Below are 27,814 nucleotides of genomic sequence, written 5' to 3'. Positions count from 1 at the left end.
AAGTGACAGGCCAGTAGTTTATTCAGGGTGCTGGGAACTGTAGCTCTCTGAGGGGTAAACTGCAGTTCCCAAGATCCTTTGGGGAGAAGCCGTGCACTTTAAATGTATGGAGTATACACAAGCACACTGAAGGAAGCTCAGTGCAGTCTATTCCAAGGAGGGTTGTTTTTACGGAGTACCTGATTACATTTTGAAATGGGGAGAGGGGTTCTGTTCCCCACTTCCCCATCTGCCTGTGTTACTCATAGCTGCCTTCGATTCCCCATCTCTGCTTCTTTCTCTCTTGGGCAGGGTTCGTTGCAAAGAGTCTTCTCTGTCTTGTCACAGCCTTAGGCAGAATGGCCCCACTATTCAGCAGGCCAAGGCCCCTCTTACCAGGAACAGGAAAACTGTTATTCAAAGCATCAGAAGTGGTAAAAGTGAGAATACTGGTTGCTGCTCTCCCTTCTGACCATGTAACTCTACTGGGTGTACCTAATAGTTTGGTCTGGCCAACATGACCAACAGTCAGATATGATGGGAGTTGCAGTCCAAAATATCTGGATGGCAAGGAAAAGGTAAAGGACCCTTATCCAGTCAAAGGCGACTATGGGGTGTGGCACTCATTTCACTTCAGGCTGAGGGTTTGTCTATAGACAGCTTTTCTGGGTCATGTGGCCGGCATGACTAAATCGCTTCAGGTGCTACAGAACACCATGATGGAAGCCAGAGTGCACAGAAACACCGTTTACCTTCCTGCCACAGCAGTATCTATTTATCTACTCGTGCTGGTATGTTTTCCAACTACAAGGTTGGCAGGAGCTGGGACAAAGCAATGGGAGCTGACCCTGTCATGCGGATTCGAACCACTGACCTTCTGATCGGCAAGTCCAAGAGGCTTGGTGGTTTAGACCACAGCGCCACCCGCTCCCTCCTATCTGGATGGCACTAGGTTGGGAAAGGCTGATGTAGACCATCACTATTGTAGCTTGGTGTGATGTGAGGATCCCAGGAACTCTCCTTTGCATAAGAACACTGGTGTGTCCTTGGCTGCCAGAACAGTGGAGCTTGAAGTAGAGTCAGAAAAACAAAGCTGGAACTTCAAGTGTTGCCTGAAGTTCAGAAACTGAGCTTTTCAACCCTTGTGCCTTAAGAAGTATCCATCTAATGGACAGTAGCCATGGAGAAAGAAGGAAGTTTATGAGTTAGAAAACAATGTATTTCTTACAAATGAATGACTTACAAGTGAAACTAGAAGTGCCACAGCTGGGGATCTGCAGAAAAGCAGGGGAAGGCAGGAGGGGGATAAGCTGTGCAATTTCTGAACCTGGCAAAGTCTCATTGTTTGTTGACTCAGCAAAGTTGCCTTTACTAACAGCTTCACTTCCTGAAGCTCAGGAATGAAATGTGGCTCTTGAAGTTGACTTTAGAACAATCTCCACTTGAACTCAAGTGCTCTGTGCATCGGGGAAGAGAAGCCAAGGCTGAAAGAGGGAGGGAGAGAAAGAGAGAAAGGAGAGGCCCTCAAGAGAGGAAGGAGAGGAGAAGGAGAAAGATGAAAAGTGCCATTTATCTCCAGGTTCCCTCCTTCATCCCTCTTTCTGCTTATGGCTTCCCTTTCTCTTTCAATACCTTCCTGCTGCCAAGGGTGCTCCACATGTTTGAGCAGTGAGGAGATTTCAGCTTTATAGAAAAAGATGGTCTGTCAGCAGCTGTGACATTATAAAGCTGCCTTATACCAAGTCAAACTGTAGGCCCACCTGGTCTACCCCTGTCTGCCCACAGGCCTCTGGCAGAAGTTCCCCCTGGCCCTGCTGGCCCTGGGAGGGAGAGATTGAACCTTCCAGGGGCAGAGTGTGGGCTCTGCCACTGACACATAACCTTTCCCTAAACAGACAGGTGAGCCTGACCTCCAGGCATGCCTGCTTTCACCGGGTGTATCATCAGGAAAGGAGTTTCACAGGTGAGGAAGGAAGACATTTTTCCCAGCACTGGGAGTCAGGACATCTTTTCTTGGCAACTACCATTTTGGGGGGGGGGGACACACACACTATGAATCAGTCAGCAATATGACAACTTTCTCATGCGTCCAATGTCAATATCTGGCCACTTCAGCTTGTTAAGCATACTTTTGGGGTGACCACATCATTATCCCCCTTTACAGATAGGTAGCCGTGTTGGTCTGCCATGGTCAAAACAAAATAAAAAAATTCCTTCCAGTAGCACCTTAAAGACCAACTGAGTTAGTTCTAGGTATGAGCTTTCGTGTGCATGCACACTTCTTCAGATACACTGAGTGTATCTGAAGTGTATCTGAAGAAGTGTGCATGCACACGAAAGCTCATACCTAGAACTAACTCAGTTGGTCTTTAAGGTGCTACTGGAAGGAATTTTTTTATTTTATTATCCCCCTTTGTTTTACTTTTTTAATGAAGCCACATACTGAATGCATACTCCATGCCATGGGACTCCATTTTGTGTTTAGATACTGGGCCTTGGGCCTCTGCACTCCTGATAGCAATTTATATTCACTTATTCTTATTTGGTGGGAATCTGTCTCAGTCTTTTCTATTTAGTTTGGCTAAGGCATTGCATGGCCTTTCCAGATAAGAAAGGGGTGTGAAACTTTGGCAGCTCGTGTATCAAGACTAGCTGTTGCTGCGTAATTCTTCATGTGCCCTGTTCTATCTATCTATCTATCTATCTATCTATCTATCTATCTATCTATCTATCTATCTATTATCTATCTATCTATCTAGTCTGTCTGTCTGTCTGTCTGTCTGTCTGTCTGATTTGTATTCCACAAAGAGCTCAGTGTGGCATACATGGTTCTCCTCCTTCCCGTTTCATCCTCACAACAATCCTGTGAGGGAGTTTAGGCTGAAAGGCAGCGACTGGCCCAAGGTCACTCAGTGAGCTTCACAACTGAGTAGCAATTCAAACCCTGGTCTCCCAGGTCATAGTCTAACACTCCAACCATTATGTCACAATATGGAAGTGCCTTTGAGCATGGGAGATCAGCAAATATACTACTTAAGTAAGTGATAAATAGGATCTGCTTGCACTAAAGTAGTGATGGCCTAATGTAGGGTAGCAGTAACAATTTTGTGTTTGTGCCCTATAACCCCAAGAATGAATGTGAGTGTGGGTATCTATCCTGTGAAAGAATCACCGGTTCCATCTTTCCTCCCATTAAAAACAACAACTGTGTAACCGTATATGCTTTCTCTTACTGGAGAAAGAGAGTGTACAAACTAGAAACATATTTTGAAAGGCTCGCAATATGGCAGGTGATGTTGATGGGGAGATAGTAGTACTTGAATGTTTATTTCATTTCATTAAAAAAACAGCAGCTGGACAGTGGGAAATGGTCGCCATTGAATGCTCAGGGGAGATTTAGTTTTTAAGTTTCAAAATTATGCAAGCAAGAGTCACAAGCACAAACCAAAAAGCATCGATGGCATTCACAGAACCACAATACTGACAATGGGAACAGATGTTATCAGTGGGTGAGGAGAGTGTGCTTGTGGATGACCCAGCAGTTTGAGTGGTGAAAAACTGGTTTCCTTACAACTGAAATGGTATCTAAGGGAAGAAGGCATTTAGCTCATCCCACAACCAATTCATGAGCGAGAGGAAAGATGTCAATACCCCAACCCACTGTGTAATGAACGAATATCCATTCCTTGTGCAGAAAGACCTGCCATCTGCCTGTGAATGTTGCATTCTTTTTAGTAAGTGTAAGCTACATTTAGTTCGGTGGTTACCAAATTGTGTGCTGCAAGAGGTGGAAGGTGCGAAAAATTAAGCCGCTACAGTGGGTGCATCAGGCCCCACACAAGGAGGCCCTGTGTGAAATCGACCCCCCTTCTGCCAATATATAGGCAGTGAAGTGATAGATGCAAGGAAGAGGGTCATCCCACAATTCCTTGAGGCCGTCCGTGTCACAGCTGGGAGGTACAAATGAATCTGGAAGTCCCATTCTGTCCCCCAACCCTGGCTGCCTGGGCAAAAGGAAGGGCAGGTTGCCTGGGAGTAATGTTAATACGCGGATTCTTATAGATGCAAAAAAGATGTTTGCTCACTGTTTTTGAAGTTCATCACCAACAACAAAGAATGGGTGGTATTCAGCAGAGTTTTACCAATAGTAGACCCACTGAAACTAATGGACCTTACTTAAAAATGCTTATTCATTTCATTGGGCTTACTCTGAATACCACCGGTCGTACTTGAGCGTAAGTGAAACACAGCTCCAGTTTCAATTCAGAAAAAAGCTGTTCCCCAGCCCCCTAAAGACTAGGGGCACTTTCAGATTCCTGCTACTTTGGGGTGGGATTCAATCACATACTGGCTAATTCAGGTTGCACAGTGAGCGCTGATTTGGCGTTCTTCCACAGCAAACTTGCTTCCCCACAAAATAAAACAAAATAGAAAATCAAGGGGGAATGCACTGGGAAATGTGGGATAAGCAGTGCTTGACTCAGTGTTGTATAACCTCTCTGTAAACAAATCAGACGAGTGCTTAATAAATAGTGACCTCGTCTAACCTCCGTGCAAGGTTGGCACAAACAAATCAAGATGAATATTCAATTAAAAAGTCAGTTGGAGCAAACAGCATTTTGGGTTTTCTCCGGATTGATATTTACTATGATTTAGCACTAAAGAGTGGGTTTCCCTGGGAGCAGAGCAGGGCAAGGGGACCCTTGGACCCGTGCTTTCTAGGCACAGAATAATCAGAAGTGCGGACAAGCCCCCCCCCTTTTCTCTCTCTCCCTCTGTGTGCCTCTCAATAGAGAGTATCCCATTTGTCATCTTGGTAGCCTTGACAATATGTCAGCATGCTTGCACTGCCAGTTGTTTCGTTGGTGCAATGGAAGCAGCCTCATGCATAGTTCAAAAATCACACCAGCCAAACCCTTGCAGCATTGGCAGATTTGTAAACATAATGGTGCAGCTGCACTGAGGCGGATGGGCAGACAGATTTAACTCTGGTGGCTTGGCTACCACCAGTGGTACCCTTGCCCAGCTTAGACTGATGTGCCAGCTGTTTCTGATCCTCGAGACTGGAAGATCTGGTCACAGAAACTAGCCTGCTACAATGTGCTCTGTGTGGGGCTAGCTGCCTCTGAAATGCGTCCAGAAATGTCAATTGATCCATGATGTGTAAACTGCTTAGATATTTTTCTTACAATCAAGCAGTATATAAATTTTGTTAAACCTGTGAGATCACCTTACCACACGTCAAGTCAACTACTTTGATCAGTGGAATTGGCACGGCTACAGGGGCCACGTAATACCTGTTCCACATTTGTTAGAACTAATGGTTTAGTGTTGTAGCACCTGCACTTGGGAACTCCCTGCCTATTGAGATCAAGGCGGCACCTTCACTGTACTCTTTTCCGTGTTTGCTAAAAACATTCCTGTTTCGACAAGCTTATCCAGATGCTTACAAAGTTGGTAACTTTAATCTGTTTTAGTATTTTAACGTTTGTATGTTTTAAGGAAGGGTTTTTATTGTTTTATCTCTTCATAAAAAACCTGAAATCGGTTTACAATCAAGCAGTGTATAATTTTTATGAAATAAATACAATAAAAATGATGTGGCCAGATGGCTAATTGGAGCAACTTATCCAAGGCACCCACAAACCCCAGCACCTCCTGGAGCACGTCTGGCGTTGGGATCAGTGAGATGGCATTTTGGATGGCTGTGCCTAAAGGATGGCTTTCCTTTAGTTTTATTTATGACATTTCTCTTCCCCCTTCCCCCCAAGGAGCTCAAAGTAGCACACATGGTTCTTTTCCTCCCCTTATTAACTTCGCAACAACCACCCTGTGAGAAACACGGACAGCCCTAAGGTCGCCCAATGAGCTTCATGAAGGCTTTTGGGTCTCAAATAGTCTTTAACCCTGCAGAAAGCGTGGTTGCTTTCAATGGGTGCTTTAGTGCTGACTGCTATGTTCTAACTCTGGTGTTTTTCACTTTCTTGTAATTGAACTTGTTTTATTTTTTTACTTTTCATGGTTTTTATTCTCCCTGGACTTTTTCTGCAGAAAGGTGAGCTAGAAATAGTATAAATAACCCTTCTCATAGAGAAAAACAAAATAAAAAAATTCCTTCCAGTAGCACCTTAAAGACCAACTGAGTTAGAACTAACTCAGTTGGTCTTTAAGGTGCTACTGGAAGGAATTTTTTTATTTTGTTTTGACCATGGCAGACCAACACGGCTACCTATCTGTAACCTTCTCATAGAGGTTTGCCACTTTAAGAAACTTAAAATAGCGTTAAGCGAAACATGTCTTTCAGAATCAGAAACAAAAGTGAGCCGACATGGGGGTGGCATTCATCCCAAGAGTCAAAGGCCCAGGACCTCAGGAGCAGAAGGCAGACTGCTTCTCCAGCAACCACAGCTTGCAGTTTAAAGTGCCAGGAAATGGTGATTTCCATGCAACAAAAGGATTGTAAGTACTTGCTGGTTTCCTGGAAAACTACACCAAGTACATAATAATAAACGTTCCTCTTTAACCAGGCCTTTGATTGACTGACATCCGATGCCCTTTTAAAATGTGTTGTGGAGGGGGGGGCGATTATTGGGTTGTCTTTGTTTTTATTATGTGTTTTGTTTTTTTCATATTGTAATTTTTGTTGTGAACTGCCCTGAAATCTACGGGTATAGCGTGGTATACAAATTTAATAAATAATAAATAAAAATAATAAAATAATGGGGGCTATGTTGAGGTTGGGAAGTTCTCCCAGAAGTTGTGCATAAATACTTAAATCCAAGTAACTGGTGGGATGTGGTGTGGGGTCCTGTTTTCTTTTCTATTCTTTTTTGGTCTTGTGCCCCCAGCAAAGAGTGAAGGGCGCTTCGCCTTTTCCATACTGGCTGGGGTTGGGTGTCTCCCCCCCCCCCCCCGCCGCCTTAAAATCCCACAGCTGCGTTTTTCCTTGTGGGAATGGCAAATGTGCACTTAGATCACCGCAAAGGGAAAAGGGGAGGTGGGGTGGCTCTGAATGGAGACGGAAAGAGGTTTAGCACTCGCTCTAAATCAAAGCCTTCGGAGGCAGTTTCTTTCCTTTTTTAATGTAAGGTGATTTGACACTTGCCCTTTCGAGGAGACAAGCAGCAGCGGCCGCTTGGGTACCTGTTTGCGCCCAGTGGAAGCCAGAGGCGGAAATGTGCTGGGGGGCGGGGTGGAGAAAAAAGAAAGGGATTAAAAGCAAAGAAGCTCCCTGGCTTGTATTTTCACTCCCTCTTCTCTCTCTCTTTTTTTTTTTACACTTAAAATGCATGATAATCGGTCCTTGGGTGTGGAATGCCGAGGTGGTTTCCGTGGCATTTAGAGGAAAATGTTTTTGGCGTCGTTTGCAGCAGCAGCAGCCGCCCCCTCCGCGCCACCTCCACGGGGGCCTCTTCGGGGGAGGCCTTTTCCTTTGCGGTCCCCGCCGCCGCTGCGCGAGACGCCTTTTATCTGCCTTCCTCCTCTTTGGCAAAGGGTGAGCGAGGCGGCTCAGCTGACCGGCCCTGGCGGCGAAGCATCCTGCGAAGCAGGCGCAGAATTAAGGAGCAATCAGGCAAGGATTATGGCAGAGCCCCACTAATAAAGCGAGCGGCGCCTGCCCGCTCCTGCCACAACAACAAGCGCGGCACTGTCAATCAACGGCCCAGAAGCCGCCCCGACAGCGCGTCCCTGCGCCTCGCCAGCCCCTGCGCCGCCGCCGCCGCGAATGGCTCCGGGGGGTTAGGGGCCCCCAAAGCGACCCGAGAGGATCGCGTCTCTTGCCAAGGGCAGGCCAGCCGACGGGCGCAAAAGAGAGAAAAGCGCCAAGGGCTGAGCAAGGCATTTCCTCGGAAGCAAAGCCGTCCGCATTCAAGGGGGCCTCTTCCCGAGTTCGCATGCTCAGGATCGCAGCACGAGCTGCAGCCAAAGTGTGTAGCTCGAACTTCCTAACGGTGTTTACTCTCAAGGAAGCCGCCCCCGCCCGGCTATCCTCCAATACCACCGTTACTCGAAAGTAAGCCCCCCTCTCTCTCTGCGTTTCAGCTAGCGGCAGCTTCTGCTCGCCCGGTGCGCCGACGCCCTGCTGGGCGCATCGCCTCCTTCGGCGCGAGGAGAGCCGAGCAGAGCCGTCGAGAGCGCAGCTGCCGCCCCAAGCGCAGCCGGAGGCCGATATCGCCTCCGGAAGCGTCGCCACTCGTTCCTGAGGAAACGCATCCCGGGCTGCTTGTCCCCCCACCCGCTCCAGTTTCAGTAGCCCGTCAGTCCGAGCCTCCCAGCCGCCTTCCTGCTTTCCATCCCGGTGACCTCCTTCCCCGTCGGGTGGAGTTCCGCCCGCCCGCCCGCCTGCCTTGGGAGCAGCTCTCCAGCCCGGCCCTCCCCGACCTTCCTGGCGAGCGAGAGCAGCTCCTTCGCACGCCCTGGGGCGCTGGACCGCGAAGGCGGCGCCCCTCGACGGCTGCCGAGAGCGCCTCCGGCTGCGCCCACGCCGCTCTTTGGGGGTCGGGTGGTGGCCTCGGACGCGCCGCCTCTCGGTGCACATGCTTTTGAGAACGTGAACCAAAAGTACAACCCAGCCCCCTCCGCACCCGCCCGTCGGAAGCGAAGGGGCGGGCAGCGTGCACGTGTGAGTGCGCCACAGCTGCCAAGTCCACTCGGGTTTACGCGTGTTTTAAGCTCTCCATTGTGAGAGCAGCCCGGAACAAGGAAGGGGAGGGCCGTCTTTGCGCCCCCTCCTCGCCCCCTCGAACTTTTCGCGGCTTCCCGCCGCGTCCGGGGGAGGCTGAAGTATTATTTCCAAGAAGCCGAGCGCGAGGAGAGGAAGGGATGCGGGGGAAAGACTGAAACAGGAGGAGATTAGATTAAAATCTCTCCCTGTGCGTGTGTGTGACTGCTTGCTGGTGTTGCTGCGTTATTTCCCCAGCCCTGAGCCTCGTCTGAGCAGCTCGATCGATTCTCATTGATTGTCCCTGACGAGCTGCTCCACTTTCCAGCCAATGTCAGCCTGTCTGCATTCGGGAAAGAGAGAAATTAAGGAAAATCTCTGCCGCCCTGGCGGTGTCGTTTCCACACACTTCAGCTGGCAGGCTGCCAGGTGCTAGGCTGCAGCCAAGAGCCGGACCGAACTCTCCTGAGCCGGGGATCCGGATTCGCGGGGGGGGGGTCGCGAGAAAGAAGCCGCAGAAGTCGGCGAGGAGTTGCCCTGGGGCGGCTCCTCTTCGGGGGGGGGGGCACGAGGAGAAAATTGCACACAGCACGCTGCTGCATTAGGCTGGACACTGACAATATTTTTTATTTCCAATAAAAGGAGTGCAGATTTTGTTAAATGCAAAATAAGTAGTAAATAAAGGCTAGAGCTGACCTGCAGGGGTCAGTGTGTACACCCACCCCACTCTTTCCTCTGAGAAACAAGGGGGGGGGGGTTACTTCAAAATTCCCCCAAACCTGCTCAGTCAGAGGTGATTGTGGAACAGAGGAAACACTCTGTTCTGTAGCAGAGGAAGCCAGAAAAACCTCTCATTGTTATTTGCATGCTTCCCAGAGTTAGAGGTGGTTTTTGCAGAATGTGAGCGTAGGTGATATTTCTGAAAGTGACCTCTCTTGACAAGATGCTAGATGTCCCTGAACAAATTCATGCCATTGACCATGCGAGAGGGCCTCCATGCAAGCGCCTTGAGACAGCACAAGGCTGTGCAGCCAAGTTCAGTTTGTATGGAGGCCTTGACAGGGATTGTTTTGAAGGCAGCAGCTACTCCCGTTCGCTGAATGTATGGGAGCTGCCTTCTCTACATGGGTCTTTGTAGGAACAGAAGACGCTGCCATATACTGAGCATCTGCCTCTGTGTTTGCTATGCTGGCTGGCTCCGTCTCTCCAGGGTTTCAGACAGAGGACATTCCCTACCTGGAGTTGCCGAGGAGTAAACCTGGGATCTACCACAGAACTGCGGCCCTTCTGTGGGAAGACTATAAAAGGCCATTGTTCCAGCGGCCTACTACTTGACCACAAGATTTTCATGGCATGTCAGGCACACAGAAACAAGTGCAACCTGAATTCCCACAGAATTTATTGGCGTGATTCCAGAGGCAAACTGGTATCTCCCTTTCTCAGAGCTGTGGACTCTGATAAATATATCGGCTATCTATAATTGGTTTGTGTCACACAATGACCTGTTGACTCTGTGCAAAGCATCACCCTAGCCCTCCAGGGGCTACCCTGACTGTAGTATCTCACCTGATCCCTCCCCACAAGGCCAGACAGTTTGCAATCCAATTATGTTAGCTCACTCCCCTTTCAAGCCAGCTGCCCTTTGTCTGAAGAGTGATCAACTGGCTCTCCTGATATGTAAAACCACTGTGACCATTTTTGGATGAACGTGTGAAGACACTGTGGGCAGTCAGGGCACAGGCCCATCCTGGCCAGAACCACCTGCAGTCCACCAACTTGCAGCAGCTCTTCAAGGTTATTGGTACATTTTTCAAAGCATAGCACAAGTCAATAGATCACTCTTATTTGAGCAAACTAATGTTTAACATATCAGAAGCCTCACCATCTAATTAGTTGAAGTCTTTTTTGGGTGCGGCTATTTGAAATTGCAACAACATACAGGTGACAATTGAGCTCCAGGCTGAAGGAATTTGTTCCACTTAGGAAGCAGCAGGAAAGATGCTGGCCAGATTCAAGCCAGAGCATCACCCCTTTAAAAACTCTCAGGTAGAGGCCTGCCGCTGAATGTCAGAATAGACAAATAGTGGGCTGTGTGGATCAACTGTCTGACTCAGTGCAAAGCAGCTCTCGGTATTCATAGAAACGGATGGCACTGCTGATGGCACATTGCAAGTGAACAGCCAAGTGGTCTTCAAACAAAGAGCAGCAGGCTTGAAAGAGGAACAGGCTAACCTAATTGGACTGCAAAGTGTCTGGCCTCCTGGGAGGTTCATGTTACACCTCTCTGAGCAAGGAGCTCAACATTTTAGCAGGAAAATAGGGGGGAATCACAGCACAAGCCAAGAGGATCCAGTCAAGGTTGCTTTTCATGCTTTTATGGGTTGAGCTGAGAGAGAGCGTGATTGTTAGAGCTATAATGGGGATTCCGGTATTATGAGAGGGAAAAGGCAAGAAGACAAATGAGAAGACATTTTGGGAGGAGTGGGTGTTGAGTTTTACAGCATTTTCCCTAATTGTTCATGGTATTCATATACTTGGAATAGCCTTTACAAGAACCTTGCATTGGCTCCAAAATTAGAAACAACAAGTAAAACTGATAGTTGGTAAGCCAAGAACAAACCTTGGCTTCAGATCCTATGATTTGTTTTAGCAAAACAAACCATGACCCTCAATTCAGATGCAACACTAAGCCAACATTTGCTGTTTATTGCCTCCCCCCTTGCTAGTGAGGAGCCCGCCCCATAGCAGAAGCAGTCTGAGCATTCATGGTAAACCATTAGCTGTGACTTACCATGAAATGGGAATACAGCTGGTGAGTTCATGGCTAAACTGAGAACTCCCTGGTTCACAGCTCATGCGATTAACTGTGAAGATGTGTGTGGTTTTTTACAAGATTTTATTCCAAATTAGAAAATATTTGAAAAACTTGAAAACAAGTCATCTTTATGCTGTGCTATTTTTCAAAGCTGTTAAAATATATAAATGTTTTTGTAATTATGCACCCCTTTCATTATGCCATTAGGACTTACGCGTCATTGTGTTAACGTATCTATGTGTGTGTTATTTCGTATTTTTATGTTGTAAACTGCTCTGTGGTCTTTGGGTGGTATCTAAATTTAATAAATAATAATAAGACATAAATAATCTGCTGGGGGGGGCGGGTCTCCACTCTGCATCTCAGCAGGAAGCCTGGCTAGGCTGGCTGTGAACCACTTTGAATGCAATACTTACAGAAAGTGGTAGATAAGGTGACTATGACTACAGGATGAACTCTAGAACCCCTTCCTTTGGAAAGCTCATTTGGCCACATCTCTCTCTCTGCCATCTGCTGTTTGATAAAGACATTTTTATTCTGCCAGGAATCGGATCTCTTGGACTGAAGTGTTTTAATTCACTGACCTATAGCTTTTCAATTGCTTACCAGCTGTATCTGGCTCACTTTCATTGCATTGTTAATTTTTATTAGTTATTTGTAGTTTTTATTTATTTCTTACATTATTGTACTACCCATCAACCATTTACTAAGCCCTTGGGCCATCCACAAACTTACTTAAACATACACACATACAAATACAATCCAGAAATTAAAAACCATTAAAAATCAACTACACAGAGTGCAAATGGGCAGAGAAATTGTTTTGAAATTGTGGTCAGTCAGCTTGAGCATAGTAACTACTGTGGAAGGACAAGATAAGTTTTTCTTAACTAATAAATTTAATGATGAGAGATTGCTGTGTCTTGCCTTGCTATAGGTTCATGTAGCCCAGTGTTCCATCAGTGGCGCTGCCTAGTGCCTCTTGAAGCTTATACGCAGAGCATAAGGTCCCAAGATGGTCATGGTGAGCTGATTCAGAGGTCTGGTTGTAGGGGATGTTTCCTTGACTCCCTTGTCTTGCTCAGATCACTTCCTTTGGAGGTTTAGGTTGATGGTGTTAAGCAGAGATGGCGAACTTGATAGAAGCTAATCAGGGGGCTTTGTGAGAACCCTTTGAGAATATTTTCAGATGGTTGTGGGCAAAGTATAATGTGAGGTGTACCCCATCACCCATATGCTTGACCTTTGACCCTTGTGGCTCACAACATTAAGCAGGAGTGATTGACCATCTAGGTCCAGAGACAGTGAATATATCTACAAGATGAAACAGTTCCTGAAAGGAGGTGGCTGTGGAACTGCTCTGAAAAAGTTCTCTGTGGACCTGCAACCCTGTAACAAGAGTCGGGCAGTCACAAATATTCTTTCTTTGTGAGGTCTCTCAAGTGTGTGGTTGCTGTCTAATTCTAAGCATTCTGGGGTTAGACTGATCATTCAGTTAAGCCTCAAATGATTCCAGACTGCAACCCGTCAGTGCTGCTACTGTGAACAACTGTCTTTGCTCTGTGGGCTCTTCAAGCTGAAACCAGGACAGGACAGAAGGTCCTGGAGTGGACAGCACTGACTCCCTGAGTGATGTCTCCTCCAAGCTTGAGGCGGTGCTGGTAAAGGCATGGAAACATGGCACAAAACAACCTTTTAAACAGAATAGCTGAACAATTTCAATCTTTGTGGATCATTCTAAGAAATGCAACTTTAAAAATGGTGCCAGCAGAGCTTGCGTTCCTCGTTCCTTTCTCTCCATTCCCCTTTTCCTTGTGTGTCATCTCTTTTGCGTTATAAGCCTGAGAGCCATAGGCACCAACTCTATAGGGCTGGTGTGTCTTCAGCCCCCCACCCCAGTCTGTTGCAATGGGGCTAAACACCCCCAAACCTGAGGAGCCAGGCCTCACAATGCACGCCACGACACATGTGACATCACACACACATGTTGGGTGGAACTTGGCACCTCTGCTGAGAGCAGGGACTTGTCTACTACTGATTTTTGTAAAATGATCTGAGAGTCTTTTCAGCTAAAGAGCAGGATAAAACACTTAAAAAACCTTAAAGTTATTTCAAAATTTATATGAATGAAGTGAGAAAGAAGGGAGAGAAAGTGGAGACTTAGCAGTTTACCAACTCGGTTATAGTATTGTACCGATCAGGATTAGAACACTTTCACTACAATTCCCTATAGTTAGTGAAACTAGGAAAATAGCCATTAGGATGAGGCTATCTTTCTTGACCAGGGGTGGGGTGGTGGTGGTCAGCTAATACCACAAGGTGCTTGCTATAATCAATAAGTGCAATAAAAATAATAAATGAGTCAGCTCTAATGTTTTTAGATGCCCAAAATGCACTTGATCTCATAGAATAGAAATTTCTATTTTATACTTGCAATGCTTAATTTTGGAGGTAATTTTTTGAACTCTAAGAGACCAACATTTCATAAACGCACCATTAGACCATTGAGATAAATTGTCAGAAATCTGAACAGATACCTTGCCTCACTAGACAAGCCATTCCTGCTCCTTTCAATTCCTTGTGGCTCCTAATCTCTATATTAAAGCACACATCTTAAAAGAATCTCTTAGTTGCTATAAACGAATATAATTAAGGATTTTTTACTCCTGAAAACTATTAGAATGTGCTGTCAATTGAGCTCTTCTCCTGGTTCTACAATTGTATAAATTGGTATCATCTGATTTAAATGATGACCTATTGCCATAGTAATGTTAGCTGGATGGAGTAACCTTGAATAGTTTGTGAGTCCTTCTGTTTCTCTGTTGACCTCTATTCTATTAATTTTTAATAGGGAAATTGACTTAAATATGGTTTTTCAGGGTTTAACAATTATCACACAAAAGGGATATTGTGTGGAAGTAAAAGAAAAGAAAAGAACAACAAAAATATCAAATATTTTCATTATTTCCACCTAAGAGATTTTATTTTTAACATATTTAGGAAACGGGGAACTGATGGCAAGATTTGTCGAGATTTGACCCAACAAAAGTTCCAGCTGTGTCTTTGTACCTTGACCTTAAAAAGCATAACCACAAAGTAATATAGTTAGTACCTTGCCCAATGTAGACAGAACCGAATTCGAAAAATGGTCACAATTAGCACTGGCACTATAACAAAGCAAGAGTTGAGGCACAAAACTCCCTCACAGTGGAGGGATTTTGGAAGAAAAGGTCTGTGTAGTCCAGCCTAGAATCCTGTTTTTCACAGGGCCAACCAGATGCTTCTGTAAGTCCTTCATCAAGAGAAGAAGGCAATAAATTGCCATTGCTTGCTCTCTCTTTTTAATTGTTCAACAAATTTTATATACCACTTATTTTGGTAAAAGCTCTAAGCAGTTTATAAGAAATAAGAACACTATAAATAAGAAAGAGGTAAAGACAATAAAAAGCATTTAAAGATAACTAAAATTTACAGTAAAAGAAATTAAAACACGTCAATATATACATCTCCTTTTTGTCTCCTAGTGACTGGTATCGGTAATCTGGCATGGTGAGTTATAGCTGCTGGTAAACCATCCCCTATGGATATGTCTAATTCTCTCTTTCTTTTCTTAGAAGAAAACTTTCTTGATCATCTTAATAACAACATAACTTTACGACCAGGGTCTCTCCTTTTTGCCTTTGTACAAGGCTGACAGAGAAACATTTGCTACTTTGACAGCCTTGAAACAAACTCCTGGAATGTCACCAACCTTTCCAATCAAAGCCAGCAACCAGAACTTCAATGTTCTCCTCAATGAAGTTCAAACAACCATCAACAGGAACAAATGCTGTTTTTTTTTTTACCATTCTTGGTCAGCTGAACTCGGACATTTTTCCTGATGGCAGAATTTGGCTGCTTAGCCTCCATGCCAACTTTTCCCAGGACAATTCATTTAGCATGGGAAGCTCCCCCAAAAAGGTTGGCTTTCAAAGCAGTGCCCAGGTGGGACTTCTTGTATTGTTTGTTGTGCCACTTCTGATCACATCGGTGACTGTGCAACTTCCTGGCAGTATGAAGCCTGCCACACTTGCCCATTGTGCTGTGCGAGGATCCTGGGGAGGAAATAATGTCTAATCAATCCTCTTCTGATCTATTGATCATTATCTCATCCCGTGGCAGTGAATTCCATACTTAGTTATGCCTTTTTTTGTCTGTACAGAATCTGCTGCCAATCAATGTCAACGGGTGACCCAAGTTCGAGTGGGAAGGGACAGAACTCTCTCCACACCAGGAGTTGCCAACCCACTTCTGTCCCACTACCTAATCTTATGTGGCCCATAACACAGTTCCCTCGCTGTGAGAAGTGAAATTACAGGGAACCAGGCAGAGGGCCTTCTTGGCAGTAGAATGCCCTCCCATCAGATGTTAAGGAGATAAAGAACTACAAAACTTTTAGAAGACATCTGAAGGCAGCCCTGTATCGGGAGGTTTTTAATGTTTGATGTTTTATTATGTTTTTATATGTGTTGGAAGCAACCCAGCAACAGGAGCAGAGTATAAATAATTAAATTATTATTATTATTATTATTATTATTATTACTATTATTATTATTATTATTATTATGGCGCATTACAATCCCAGTGTCCCCACACTGCAACGACAAGGCAGGAGCCAGAAAATGAATTGGAACTGCCTCCTTTCTTTGCTACAAGTGAAGGTAATATGCAGCCTTCATCTCCTTCAGATTTTTGTAGCTTTTGGCTTTCCACGTGAAATAGATATTTAGCCAGGGAAGCAGTGATGGAGCGTATCTAAATAGTGTCTGGGTCGGGCGTGCAGGGCACAGACGGAGGCTGCTGCGGCACCGGCGCAAGGGTGCACTTGTGCGCCCCAGTCCATGAGAGTGGGCGGCACCATTGCCACCCACTCTCCTCTCTCTGCTGGAGCTGCCGGCCAACTGTGAGGAAGCAGGAGCTTCCTTGCACGCCACAGCCAGGCTTGACCGGGGGACAGAGAGGCCACTGCTGAGCACATTGCAGCCACTCTCTTTCCTCGGCTCAGGACTGACCTGGTTTGCGTCCCCCAGATTGTGCACCTGGGGCCACGCCCCCCCCACTACACCACTGCTAGGCAGGCAGACATGACTGTGTATCTTACAAACATACTTTCTAGTGAACGATGGCGTTCAGAATGTTGACCTTACAACATGTTCTCTCATTCTGTAGAGGCTGCACATGTCACCCTTCCAACATGGATAAAACTTTGTGGCACCGACCTCTCCATTTGACACAGTGCTGATATTGTTGAGGCATGTATTTGAGGTTGGGCTTTATAAGTCTTTGCGTTTAAGATGGGTCAGCCTCTGAAAATAGCTCATGCTCAGAGTTACAGCCCCTTTTTACAGTAGGTATATGAGGAGCCTCCATGCGGATCGCGTGCCACTCCCAGTGAAGCCGAGCTCTTTATGAATGGGATCTGACACCTTCTCAAAATCTCTGTTAGGGAATCTTGTCATATTATATTACTGAGCTGTGGTTCAGGAAGGGTCCATAGCTCAGTGGTTCAGTATATGCAGATGATCCAGGGTTCAAACTGGCATTTCCAGTCAGCAGATGGTGTAAAGACCTCAGTGTGAGATCCTGCACAACCACTGCCAGTCTGAGTTGACAGTATGGGACTAGATAGGCAAATAAGCTTGACCCAATATAAGGCAGCTTCTCATGTGCTCTGATCCTGGAATAGGGGACAGGATGGAGAATAACTTGGACCCTGTTCAGTGCTCCTTCTCTGCCTGTTTATAGCCCAGAAAGGCCTTGGGCTCCGTTAATCTCTAGCTCTGTGCACAGATTTTGTTTGTTTGACTTGCATGCCGCCTTTCATCTGAAGATTGCAAGGCAGTTGAGAACATAAAAATACATAATAAAACAAAAACAAAAACATTACTATTTATTAATAATAAAGGCCACCAGCCCAGTGCTCTCTAGCTCAGGCAGTCCTTGACAGAGGATAGGATCTCAGCCAAAAGGACATTCAGGCTGATAGATCATGATTAGAAGGGAAAAGCTGACAAGCACCCAAACAAGGAATGGAGCAGATGTCCAGTGTCTGCTTTATGTAATGATTAGGAAAAACTAAGCTAAGCTAAGCTAAGCTGATTGTGTAGTGCCAGGTTTGGTGACCGCTCCCTCTGCAAAGGGATCACCCACAAAAATGAAGGGGGGCTCCACACAGTTATGATGTCATACTTGTGTCGTTTTCATTTCCAAAGCAGAGAACCTTCTCCCATCTGAACCAGTGTAAAGCAGGGAAGGGCATGTAGGGAGGCTGAGATCTTCCTGCTCCTGCAGCCCAATCCTAGCTCCTTCACCTTTTCTCCCCTGCTGAGCTTTAACAGAATAAAACAGAGCTTTAACAGAAGAAAACCAGTTGTGGGTGGGGAGTGGGGAGGGCGGACACCCCCCTTCTCCATATGAAATCACCTCTACCAGCCTTCTTTATATTTGCTCAGGGGTGCCCTGTGGTCTAAATAGCAATCTGATGTCATCACTAATATGATGACATTGGATTTCCACCTACAATATAGATTCAGCATGCCAAGGTGAAAAAAGGTAGCATTGTGCTTCTGGGCCTACAAAACATTGCAGTAGAGGGCATTTGCCAATTCCAGCTCTAGTTTAAACTTGGGTCATTCTATCCTGATTAGCTCCTCTTCCACTGCCCTCCTCTTCCCCTTCTCTGATTTGTCTTTCTTTCTTTTTAAAATTAGATTGTGAGTGAGCAGAGATGAACTGTCCTTCCTTTTATTTGATGCAAAGTGTTCAGATTTTAGAAATGTTGTAATGATGATAACGACGATAATTTTAAAATGATTCTTGCAATCATTTTTAAAAATTAGATGGATATGAACTCTCCTGGCCAAATATCATTTTCCATTCTGTAAGAAGTACCTAGAGTGGCAAGGATTGTCAGGTTCATCACCCCTCATAAAACTGACATGTGTTAACACATATGGGGGAGACAGCGGGAAGAGATTCTGGAGGCCAAATCTTGGTATCAACCACTCTTTCTGAGCTAAGCTCTTTCTTCCTGAGAAATACCAATGAGATCTCCCTACAGTTTGGTTTTGGAAACCATATATGGTTAAATTATGCCCATGTTACTATTGAACCCTTCTTTGCAGTGATGGAAGAGGTGTTTGGTGATTTTGCTTAAGTATTTAAGACATTAGTCCTTCGTACTGCCGACTTTGTTTCATTCCTTAGTTTCAAACTTCCCTTCTGAGAAATTGTGGTAACAGAGCAACTCTGGAGATATTTGAAGATCACAAAACTCACTAGAACATTCCAATCCACTTCAGGCTGCAGAAGCAGCATTGACTTAGGTGATGGATTGTCCTCAGATAATGGGGGTGGGGGTGGGCAGACAGTTTTCTGTGCTGGCAAGATTAGATCTATCAGCCATTCCAATAACATTGATCCCCAGCACAGCTGATTCAGCTCCTTGTAATTTGGATGTGTGTGATAGTTACTGTACCAATAGTTACTATTGGTCTCAACCAACTCAGTGTCTCTCAGGTATGTGTTATAGGAAGTTGACTAAGTATGATGGACTCTACATGGAGGACGCTTATACATGGATTCCTGGCCCACAGACAGATCCATTTTTCTACTATTAATTCCTTAAATTAAATGAACATATATATGAAAACCAGTTCCCAGCATTTCATCACACTCTAGTGTCTCATGTTAGCATAACCAAGAGACCAAGACACTCAATCTAGGTTGACTGATTTGACTGATGGACTGAATTTACTTATATGCCACCTTTCCACATTGACATTTCTGGTACTGGCCTTGCTGCACTCCAAGGAGCCTGGCTTAAATATATTTCAGAGGATAGGGCTAGGTGACATACAGCTGGCTTCTACACCTCTCCTCCAGAGGAGGCTGACAGCAGCAACAGGCAAACGTTGGAGAGGTCAAGGATAGTAAGCCTCTTCTCCAGCCTCCTGGAAATACCAGCTGCTGCTGCAGGTCTTACTGCTTATTGCTGATGATATGCAGATAAGAAGCAACATTGTTCACAACTAGTGGGGAATGCCTGGCGCTGCTTGGGAATTTGAAGAAACCCAAGATCATGATGAATATGCTTAATGGCATATTTTAATTTGAATTATAAGATGTAGAAACGTGGCTGTTTAAATAAAGTGGGTTGATAGTTCCTTATTTGTGTGTTTTTAATGCTGTGAACTTCATTGGTGCTCTGAAGTAGCCATCTGAATGTTCTTGTGCCATTTCACTGATACCCCTTCTTCTTTCTAAGTTGGTTTCTAAAATATGCTGAAGGGGGGGGGGAGCCAGGGGTTGCAGCAGTAGACATCCATCTGAGTTGCTTGACGATTTTTGAGGTGGATATAACAAATTGTGATGATAGTGGAAATTGGCAGGAAGCTTGTTTTTCCTCTTCTGACTTCCTCTTTAACCCCTCCCCCTCCCCCAACATTCTCGCCTGAGTTCCATTGACAGAATCAGGCATTCCAAAATCAGTGGAGGTTGTAAGTAGAAAATTGTCTCTGCCAAGCTGACCCTCACCCCTAACAATGCAGTTGTCTGCTTACTGAGCTCTCAGTATGTACCTTTTTTGCAGCTTATCTGGTGTCTAGTATGTCCCTTATTGCCGTATTATAGTTTATTATCTATCATCGGGAGTGGGTTAACATGCTCCTCTCAAAATTAATGTTGATGTTTGTGCTCAGTGGTTCAAAGCCACATCTTTGGCAAGCAACCATATAAACAGTAACACACACACACACACACACACACACACACACACACACACACTGCCCTGTCTCTTCTGATGCAGCTATCACAATATGTAATTGTGCCCTGTGAATTTTCTCACTTCAGCAGTGGTTTGGAATGTGGGTTGGGAAACTCAGGAGGGAAATTCACATTACATAGTGAATTTGACTAGCTGTTACAAAAAAGCCATGGGTGTAGCATTTTCAGAAGGAGCCTTGGTTCATCTAGTTCAACCTCCATTCTTCAAATCTGGATTCTTGTCAACATCAGTTTTGTTATGTTGGCACTTGATCCAGGATTTGATCACTGCACCTGTCACTTATATTGTGGGTTCCTGATCTAGCAACGGGCAACCCAGGCATATAAATAATAAAAGCATTACTATTATTATTATTATTATTATTATTATTATTATTATTACTAGCTCAAGTCTTTCCATCTCAGTTTTTGCTATCCAATTGAACATGTGTGAGTATAATTATTTCAAGCTGTCATTCACATTGTCATTGGAATCTTTGGCTTGGTGCTTGGCTGAGTACCTGATTTACACCGTTACCTTCCCAACTACAACTTACATTTGCAATTTGATCCTTCAAAGGCTGCTCATGGCCTTCCAAGTTGTACTCCCATGTTGCACTCTCCATGCAAAATAATTGATGGGTTGCAGGCTCCTTTGATCAGGTGTGGGAAAACCTTGCCAATTCTGTCTTTGACAATGTTGCTTTCTAAAATTAAGCACTTCATTACAAAAAGTACAAGACATATTGGTGTTTTGGTATTTTGGTCATTGGGCATTGAGCGTTTCATTCATGTTGCCATTTGTTCATTTCATTATTCATTAGAATATTTAGGGAATCTTCATAAGCCAATCACTGGTTAACTAGTAACACAATAAGGGACCAGTGACCAGTCTGACACTGGTATTGGAGTGAGAGCCAATTTCCCTTACGTTGAGGCAAAGGGGAAAGAGTAACCCTATTATTTACTGGGAGCTTGACATGAAGTTAAACAACTGGGGAGGATGAATAAAGTTCTAGGATCAATCCCACTATCCTAACTCTCTATCTTCTTAGCAGGACCCTGGAGTAAATATAATGTTGAAGAACCTGAGCTTATATCTCAAGGTGAAGTCAGTGAGACAAGAAATTACACAGCATTCCTAGTTCTGACAGGTGTCAGCAGGCTGTGGAGGGGGGAATGAGGGGAACCTGGCTGGCCAGGAACTGGCCACTCAGCAGCTATTGCTCAGCATCTCACCTGAGACACAGCCGTCGCCCCTGACTCTTCCCTTTTTGCCCTCGGTAAGTGCAAAGGCCTGTCGTGCTGAGCAGAAAAGAGCAGGCAGGGCCATCAAGCAACTGACCAGCCAACTGCAAGCAATGGAGAGCTAGCCAGATGGGGTGGGAAGGGGGTGGGACATCCCCAATGGGAGGAGGAGCTCATGACGTAAGAGTGAATGGGAACAGCCTCAATTATGCTTTATTCCCATTAATATATCAGGGTTCTGGGGTCCTTCTGGATGAAAAGACAGCATAAAAGTAAAATAATAATAATTTCCTGCGCAGTCCGTGCCGTGCAAAAGGGAGACTGAGCATAGTCGCCTCTCAGGTGTGCATGATTGAACATTCAGCCCATGGTATCCTCAGCATATAAATATGTTGTAGTCCTGCAAGAAGGATGAATTTATTGGAGCGCCGAGTCACAGCTGTATTCCTCCACCCTCTCAATGATTTACAGGAAAGGAGAGCTGGTTTCAGGGGAAGCTGCTATTTGACCTCTGTGTGTACCCAATCAGTCTAGCCAGAATGCACTGCAGCAGTTTCTCCCCTCTAAGTTGGGGACAGACAGCTGGGGTTAAAAATTAACAACGTCTTGTGCACATTTCTTGCAGGATGGAACTATGTTGAAGGATATACATATTTAGAATTTGGACCAGATTCTGATGTGAACTTTGGACCATATGAGAATGTTACTTCAGCACCGTGTCCTTAATGTTGCTGGCATTGTTTTAATATATATTAAAAACGGGATGAGTCAGTCCAGATTTATAATCTTTCAGTGCGATTCTTCCCATGTGAAAGAGTATTGGCGCAATTAAGTGAAGCTGGCTTAGTTGGGACCAGCTACCAGGTTGCATTACACTGGAGTAAGTTGAAAACTCATAAAGCTCATAAGGTTACATAAAAGCAAGTTTTTGTTTCACGTTAGCCTCATTCAGCTGCTTACCCATCTTCCTATATACTTTCCTACTTTATACAACTCTAAATATAAAAAAGCAAATGGCTGTAGGAAAGCATCATTTAATCAAAAATGAAAAGGTTGAAGAGATATAACATTATGTAACAACCCCCTGGGACAGATTCAGGTAGGTAGCCATGTTGGTCTGACACAGTAGAAATGTATTAATTTTTTTTTTAAAAAATTGTCCAGTAGCACCTTAGAGACCAAGTAAGTTTGTTCTTGGTATTGCAAGTTTCTTTGTGAGGCTGATGGACTTCCATTTCCTGCGGCTCAATGTGGTGCCTTCCATTGTTCTAGATTCAGGTAGCAGTAGGTAGCTGTGTTGGTCTGACGCAGTAGAAAGAGGTGGTTGCTTAATCCTGTCCCTCCTTGATGCCTTTCCACACTGAAAGGTAAATGGCCTTTCTCCCCTCCCAAATTCAAAATACATTTGGAGAGGCAAATATGCATTTGGAAGTATTTTGTTGGAGGAACAATGCATTTTCTTAGAGGAACTTGCTTTTCCCCAGGAGAAACAACTCCTGGTCTTTTGCTAAATGCCAAATACAGCAGTACCTTGGTTTATGAACTTAATCCGTTCTGGAAGTCCGTTCTTAAACCAAAGCGTTCTTAAATCAAGGCATGCTTTCCCATAGCAGTGAGTGACTCATTTTACAAATGGAACACACTCAATAGGAAGTGGAACATGTTCTGCTTCCAAGGCAAAGTTCACAAATCAAAACACCTACTTCCGGGTTTGCAGCGTTCTTAATCCAAGTTGTTCATAAACTAAGCTGTTCTTAAAGCTGTTCTGTATGGGTAGGTAGGCTTCAAGATTCAGCTTCCACAGGGAGCAATCCTATGCACAAGCTGACATAAATCAAGTTGGTGTAAATTAAGCTGGTGTAAACTGATCGAACCATGTTCAGCAGCCTGGCTGCTGCTGCTCCGTCTAAGCCTGGCAGAGGGAAAACAAGCCTTCAAAATAAGGTCCTATGCTGAGGTGAATGGGTCTAAGTCTCTTGTCTCTGGTCCTGTCACTGGAAGGCCCCTGTCTTGGGATTTCCAGAGGCCTTCAGAAGCTACAGCTGAGCTGTGATGAGCATGTTCCACTGGTTTATCTGCCAAGATTTGCAGGATCCTAAACTGCTCATCCAGGAGGATCTTGCCATAGTGTGGCCCCACAGCTGGTCTGGACATTACACATAATCTATCTTTAGATCTAAAAGGGATGCAGGCAGCGCTGTGGGTTAAACCACTGAGCCTAGGACTTGCTGATCAGAAGGTCAGTGGTTCGAATCCCCGCGATGGGGTGAGCTCCCGTTGCTCGGTCCCAGCTCCTGCCTACCTAGCAGTTCGAAAGGACATCAGAGTGCAAGTAGATAAACAGGTACTGCTCTGGTGGGAAGGTAAACGGCGCTTCTGTGCGCTGCTCTGGTTCGCCAGAAGTGGCTTAGTCATGCTGGCCACATGACCCGGAAGCTGTACGCCAGCTCCCTCGGCGAATAAAGCGAGATGAGCGCCGCAACCCCAGAGTCGGCTACGACTGGACCTAATGGTCAGGGGTCCCTTTACCTTTACCTTTAGATCTGTTGCTTTTAAACCACTTTCTACCACCATCACCTGAGGATCTATTTCCTGGCAGTAGCCTGTAATACTGGTAGCAATTTTCAGAACTTACTGGTATTTTCAAAAATCGGATTGATTTAAAGCTTGACAATTATTTCATTCATCTAAATCATCCAGAAAAAGAGATTGATGTGATTCACTTATTTAAATCAGCTTTCTCATTTTGAAATCCATGTATTTCCCAAATAACCATGCAACTAACTGGTTGCTGCAACAATTAAAACAGACTGGCTTGCAATTAAATAGAGCCTTTAATACAGCCCAGAACCACTGGTCCTGCAGCCCACATGCCTTTTGCACTGCATAATTGTATCTGCTCAGAGACGTGACACAGATTTCTGTTTTGCTTTCTCTCTGCACATACAGTTACTATGCAAGATCACTTTTTTCAAAGCTAAGGCCAATGAGTCCCACTGAAGAAGTGGGGCATACAAATAAATATGCATAATATCAGGCAGTTGCAAGTATCCAGAACTTCCCAGAAGGAAAATAGTGCAACTCTGTGAGTTAGAACATACTGTAAATGCCCATGCTGCTTGATTGTGAAGAGACATACATATTCACAATCCAAGACACGGACACATTGTAGAGGAGGACGAAGGCATAAAAAGTGTGTTTTTAAGAAACTATTTTTGTTTTGCTGATATTTCCTTTAGGTTTTTTGTTTGTTTGTTTGTTTGCTTATGTTTTTTGTCTTAACTTCTCAACCTCCAGTTTTTACTAAGTAAGTTCCTTGTGTAAACATGTTGAAATATTTATAAGAAATTAGGTTTCCCTTAACCTAATTTTGTGCCCTTTAACATATTGGTGTGAAAAAACAAAAACTGCCATTAGTTTAAAACATTTTATCAATCAATCAATCAATCAATCAATCAATTTTTATTATGGCAAACAACCAACATATTTAAACCAGAATTTCTGCATAATTCTCTACATAAACAATAAAACTGATTGATCTGAGGTTTAAAACATTTAAAGCAAGTGCCATAATACTGTTATCACATAACAGCACATATATTTTCCAAATAGAAGATTCATTCTTTTTAAAATACTTTTGAAATTTTACAAACATTTTTGTGGGCAAAGAGACAGATCTGTTATCTCACATTGGATTAATCTCTAAATTCCAGTCGCCATAACTTACTATTTTTTCCTGTAAAAAAAAGTCAAATGTCTTAATTATTTAATTTTATAATGGAGCGATTAATATTTGGTGCATAAATATGCACTCCTTACTGTTTAAACAAAAAGTGACTCCCAAAAACAAAACCTTTACTGAAAATATACCACCAATAGTAAATCAATTTTTCTTTTATATTAACTCTAAGGTGATGAAGATAGCTTTATCTTTAGTTTTCATTGGGGCCAACTCCTAGGGGCTGTGGGGGCTTCAGCCCCCACAACAAAATATTTGAAGGGCCCCCACAAAGTTGATGGGCATTCCCATTCAAATAGTGTGTGTGCACTGCATCATGTGATCGATGATGTGGGCTTACCTGGGCCCCCACAATATTTTATTCAAGCTGGCACCCTGGTTTCATTAATGCACATACAGAACACGTTTCTATACGGTGCACAGTTGTTAACGTGTTTGCCTCACATATGACTCCAAACCACCAACCCTTGCTTGCCTCTAATGGTCTCCATCCTGAACTGATTTTGAAAACATGTTCTAGCCATGTTCCAGTGTGAGCAGGGCATAGTTCAAAAGCTGGGAAGTGAAGAACATACATTTGATTCATTTCAGTATTGATACCTCTGCTTGCCCATTATAATTTGTATAAGGAAACTCACACGCTGGTTATTCCATGCACTTTAGCATTTGTACTGCACAGCACTATGTAAAACAGCTCAAAGACCAAGTGGTGTGGAAAGGAATGAGAAGTGAAGCATGCCCTGGCTCATCGTCTTCCCAGGCACCTGAGGCCTGCTTCACACACAATGCTTTTGCAGTGTCAAAACTGTGTGTTGATCCAGCACGGTGGTCACTCGCATATTTGTTTCATTGCAGATACATGTACGTGATGGGAAGATTTCCACAAATATGTTTTAAAGACCAAAGGAAGCAATTGCCTCCATAGCATCACCGCCACACCCAGGGCCAGCCCAATACATTTTGGCACCTGAGGCGAACCACCAAATGGCTCTCCCATCCCCACCAGGAAAGAAGGGGTGAGTGAAGATCCATTATCAAGAACAAAGCAGGGAATAAAGATTTACATGGGGATCTGCCGCCCCTGTGGATCTGCCGCCTGAGGCAGTTGTCTCACTTTACCTCACCACACCAGCACAAAATAACATTTCAAAATGAAAGTGTTTAAAATACTCCAAAACATCAGAGCCTAAGGGTTTCTTAAAGAGGTGCTAGGAGGTGTGGGGAAAAATGAAACTGTCATTTTGGGGAAGGATCTCCACAATTAAAATGAATGTGCTTCCAAAGATATTATTTTTATTTCAGACTATCCCCATAATTAAGGGGAATAGAATTTTTAAAGAGTGGCAAAGAGCGATTTCAAGATATATTTGGCAGGGCAAAAAGCCAAGAATTCAATTTAAGTTGCTAACAGATATAAAAGAAAGAGGAGGCTTTGCCCTGCCAGATCTGAAATTGTACTATGAGGCATCATGTCTTTGCTGGTTGAAAGAGTGGATTAAACTAGAAAATAATGAATTGCTGGATTTAGAGGGGTTTGATAATAGATTTGGATGGCATGCGTACCTATGGCACGAGAAAAAGAGAGTCCATAAAGGTTTTGAGAACCACATCTTCCGAGGTCCTTTAATTGAGGTATGGGATAGGTATAAAAACCTATTAGAACCTAGAACGCCACGTTGGCTATCACCTCTAGAAGTTATGAGCGTAAAGAAAACTAATATGAGAAGTAAGTGGATAACATATGGTCAATTGCTATTTAAAGAAGGAGAAAAATGGAAAATAAAACCGTATGAGCAGGTTAAAGAACATGTATATGACTGGTTGCACTACTTCCAAACAAATGAGATGTTTAAGAAAGATGGTAAAGAACGAGGTTTTGCGGACAAGGATTCTAAATTTCAAGGTGAAATTATAGTTAATGATGGTAAAAACCTATCCAAAATGTATAAACTGTTGTTAGAATGGAATTTGAAAGATGAAGAAGTTAAATCGGTAATGATTCGTTGGGCCAGAGATGTGGGTCATAATATACAATTTGAGGACTGGGAAAAATTATGGAAGGAGGGTTTAAAATTTACTGCTTGTATGACGTTAAAAGAGAATGTGATGAAAATGTTCTATAGATGGTATATGACACCGGCAAAATTAGCAAAAATGTATAAGACATGCAATAAGTGTTGGAAATGTAAAGATAAAGAAGGTACTTTTTATCACATGTGGTGGGAATGTAAGAAAGTGAAAGACTTCTGGGAAAAGATATACAATGAACTGAAGAAGATTCTAAAATATACATTCACAAAGAAACCAAAAGTCTTTCTGTTAGGAATAGTAGGAAATGAGATAAAAAGGAAAGACTGTAAATTTTTTCAATATGCAATTACAGCCGCAAGAGTGTTACTGGCCCAGAAATGGAAACAACAAGAAATACCAACTGTGGAAGAGTGGAGAATGAAACTGTTAGATTACGCAGAGCTAGATAAATTGACAGGGAAGATTAGATACTTAAGAGACCAAAAGTTCATCGAGGACTGGGGGAAATTTGTGGAATATCTGGAATATATAATTGAGG

General features: G+C 44.0%; 1 protein-coding gene, 1 long non-coding RNA gene and 1 pseudogene across 3 annotated transcripts in view; 1 reads left to right on the top strand and 2 right to left on the bottom strand.

The window, feature by feature from the left end:
- The window catches only part of STING1 (stimulator of interferon response cGAMP interactor 1), a 157,874-nt gene that overhangs the window by 99,150 nt on the left and 30,910 nt on the right, over nt 1–27,814 (bottom strand). The window lies entirely within an intron of this gene.
- Nucleotides 1–27,814, top strand: part of LOC309347970 — a 30,921-nt gene that overhangs the window by 1,847 nt on the left and 1,260 nt on the right. Inside the window, exons 2-3 of the long non-coding RNA XR_014159092.1 lie at nt 6,284–6,438; nt 26,101–26,450. This is a non-coding gene — a long non-coding RNA (uncharacterized lncRNA). The remainder of the gene's footprint in view (nt 1–6,283; nt 6,439–26,100; nt 26,451–27,814) is intronic.
- On the bottom strand, nt 15,057–15,556 carry LOC309347931 (small ribosomal subunit protein uS12 pseudogene; annotated as a pseudogene). The gene has a single exon. The product of its transcript is annotated as a small ribosomal subunit protein uS12 pseudogene (transcript).

The sequence above is a fragment of the Podarcis erhardii genome, assembly GCF_964252035.2.
Source record: "Podarcis erhardii genome assembly, chromosome: 8".
NCBI classification, from domain to species: Eukaryota; Metazoa; Chordata; class Lepidosauria; order Squamata; family Lacertidae; genus Podarcis; species Podarcis erhardii.
Note: the sequence above shows the minus strand (reverse complement) of the source record. Positions and strands in the feature narration are given on the sequence as shown.